The following is a 3,536-nucleotide window of genomic DNA, read 5'->3' as shown; positions in this document are numbered from 1 at the left end:
AAAGAAGTACCTGAAACACATATCACATAACACGGTAAAGCATGAAGCTTAGTGGGTTCCCCAAAAAACCACACATAGCTCATTAGCCTCTCATGGCTATATCTTAAATAAGACCCTCCGGTCAATGTGTCTCAGTGGAACCCTCCGGTCCCACAACTCGGGTGGACCCTCCGGTCCTAACTCAGTAAAGCTCAGAATAATACACATCATAAATCACAAATACATAATGTAGGATATCACAATACTCAATAATAGCATACAAGACCCTCCGGTGACACAAATTACCACTCAAGGTAAGTATAGTAAGAAGACTCACCTCATAATCAAGCAAATAAATCTCGTACACGAATCGCCGATCTAGCCTCCGCCTAATACATATGATAATTATCTCTAATTAAGACTCCATTCACAACTCTAAATAAATCAAGGCTATTCTCTCTCTCTCTCTCTCTCTCACTTTTGGAATGGGTAAAAGACCATTTTACCTCTCCATGCACTACAAACAAATTTACATTTAGTGGCACAAATTTTTAGTGGCATATATTTTTTTGTGTCACTATATCATAGCGTTTTCTTTTACCGCTTCCAATTCTCCCAAAATTTAAACTTCCCGCTGCAACCAAAGTTTATTTTCATTTTCAGGTTTTAATTTCCCTCTAGTCTCCAAAATTTTGACTTAATTCCCCCATCCCAAAAACAGAACGTAAATCAAGTTTTCTCCAAAGTCGATCATATCGTTGCCACTGTATCAGCTGATTGAGAATTCTAAACCACTCATAATTTAAACTAAGATTGAAAATACATCCAACCCTTTCGGATTCCTTATAAACAAAAATCCCTCCCAATTCCTAATTCCCAAACTCTCAGATCCCCTTCATATTTCTCTTTTGTTTTTTATTAGTAGAAGCCAAACTGAAGGAAAAGGTTCAAGAATAAGAACAAGCCCGCAGAGATCCAAACTAGATTCATTTACTCGTAAGTTTTTCTAATTTCGATTGTTATTGAAGCTCAAAAATTCAGTTGTGTATCTTTCTGTTAAAGCTCTGATTTTGAGTGCGATTTTATTCGACTTCTCGATGTTTTTCCTCCTTTTTTGTGTGGGCAGTGCTTAATCATTTAGATCCTGTTATTTTTTTTGAAGTTCAAAAATGTAATTTGAGTTCTTGTTTTCGGCAAGCAAACCTGACAAGCCTCTTAGGCTCTCTCTCAAACCGTGGAATCATCGATAGATTGTCGGAATAACACATTGATACATCTCTTTTTCCCTCCCCAACCTGATTCTGGAACACGAGTTTAAATATGCCAGTACACTGGATATAATACTAATTCCAGGCATATCGAGCTTTATCAAAACCACCTATCGACTCACTGAAAAACTCAACTAAATTATGCTCAGGTGTTTGTTAAATCACCAAAAAGGGATTTTTGAACTGGTACATCATTATCTTTTTACTCTAAATTCTTCCAGTATATTAATTGATTTAGGAAAATCTATTATTCAGTTTTTTGATAGTTTCCTTTAATAAAGTGTTTGAATTTGAAGTGTTTATAAAATTTTATATGTATATTAATCGAGAGGGTTGTTGTCCGGGTTTGTATAATTTAGCGTTTATTTAGTTCTAATCTTATTTAGTGTTTTTTGGAAATTTTGATGTTATTTAAACATTTGTTTATATAGTAATGTAAGTTATCAAAGTGCTCATTGTATCTCGAGAATTATCCTTTATTTAAGGTAATTTATCTTTCTGATTCATTATATGTGGATTGCATTCTTGAATGCATAAAGTAGAACTGTAGCTATCTATGGATAAATATTTTATGTATTTACTACTTAGTTATCATGTTATTTGCCTGGGGAAAATACATGTCCACTAACTTTATGATGTTAGTATAGTGGATTTATTTACTCTTGTTATTTTGTTTATTTTCTCATCATTTGAAAGATGATATAAGAGTCTTTAATATAATAGTTTGGTTCATTGATCTCTTTTCAGAGGTGATCGGATTCATTTGGTTGGGATAGGAAGACGTCAGGTCAGAAATATTGTAATTTTAAGAAGTATACTAATAAAACAATATACAATGTGCCCATGATTCTTTGTTGTACAAGTGTTTTTTCTTGTAAAACAATATACAGAAGAGCCTTATGAGTCGCGTAAACTGGAACTTCTTCATGGTAAGCTGCCAATTTCATTACATATTTCTTATAGTCATTATATGATTATAATTTATACACACTTGCGATATTGTGTATCATTTTTTTACGTGGATGCAGATGGTACTTATACTTACAATGTCTTTAAATAGACGTTTTGAGAAGATTCTTATGTTGGATATGACGCCTTTACTTGGAGTAACATATGTTGTTTTCTCTTCCCTCTTCTACTCTTTAGGCTAGTGTGGGGAAAGAAGGGCAAATTTGGAATCAGGATTGACTGAATGCAAACTGCAAAGTTCATCTTCAACAAAGTTTCATGTTTCTTCCCAAAAAGTGTTTAGTTTGATAGTTTTATGTTTTGGGTGTCACTATCACAATATTTAGACTTATTAAGCATTTTGAAAGATCGTTTTGTTTTAAATATTGAGAATATTGTTATAAGACAAGTTAAATTTAAGTAATGTTTTTATATTTTTTTCGTTTATTATCTTAATTGTTTTATATCCTATTTACATTTATAAAAAATTTGGAAATAATTTCAAACATAAATTTTTTGTGGTAAAAAATAGTGCTGCTAAAAACATAAAAAACGTTTTTATTTTACCAATTATATAGTGGCATAAAAAATATGCCACAAAAAACAAACTTGTTATAGTGGCATAAAAAAAGTGCCACTAAAACCCGAAAGGCTACAGCGACATAATCAAAAAGTGCCACTAAAAGTCTTTAGTGACACTATTTTTTTGTGCCGCTGATTACCAAAGGGACCTTTAGTGGCACTTTTTCCGTGCCACTAAACGTCGTTTTGTTTGTAGTGATGGTCTCCATACTTCCTGTCTTGACCAAACCTTACAGTCAACTGAAGTCAACACTCGAGTCAACACTCCATGTTGCACCTATGTGACTCGTCGAGTCCCTTTGATTCCTCAGAAGTGTCGCAAAAGTCCCCCTTAACTCGTCCAGTTGTCTCATCAACTCGCCGAGTCACACATGTCCAGACTCGTCGGGGAAAACCCTAACTGACTGGTCGAGTCAGTTCTCTGACTCGTCGAGTCAGTTCTCTGACTCGTCGAGTCAGTTCTCTGACTCGTCGAGTCCTTCCAGACTCTAGTCTCATTCAGACGTTTTAAGGCAGATTTACAACCCCAAACTCTAGATCTAGTCTCCCAAGGCTAATATACCACACACGCTCCATTAACGTCTTAGCAAGGGTACAAAGTGTAATTTCATGGAATTGCATCAAATTCACTTTTGCCTAAAGTAACTAAGATTGAGAATTTTGTAAAAACATTTAGTTACTTTATATAGATTCATTATACTTTTAATGAGGAAAGGTTTGCCCTATCCTACCCGTTCGGCTAACGACCCTCCACCAATC

At 34.4% G+C, this 3,536-nt stretch overlaps 1 long non-coding RNA gene across 1 annotated transcript; it reads left to right on the top strand.

Annotated features, from left to right (window-relative positions):
• Positions 1-668: 668 nt before the first annotated feature.
• Positions 669-2,629, top strand: LOC145129102 (uncharacterized). Its single transcript, XR_013717292.1, has 3 exons — positions 669-975; positions 1,995-2,176; positions 2,276-2,629. It is a non-coding gene; the product is annotated as an uncharacterized LOC145129102 (long non-coding RNA).
• Positions 2,630-3,536: the final 907 nt, after the last annotated feature.

This window comes from Lactuca virosa, chromosome 8 (assembly GCF_052849685.1).
Source record: "Lactuca virosa cultivar CGN04683 chromosome 8, Lactuca_virosa_CGN04683_v6, whole genome shotgun sequence".
Taxonomy (NCBI): Eukaryota; Viridiplantae; Streptophyta; class Magnoliopsida; order Asterales; family Asteraceae; genus Lactuca; species Lactuca virosa.
Note: the sequence above shows the minus strand (reverse complement) of the source record. Positions and strands in the feature narration are given on the sequence as shown.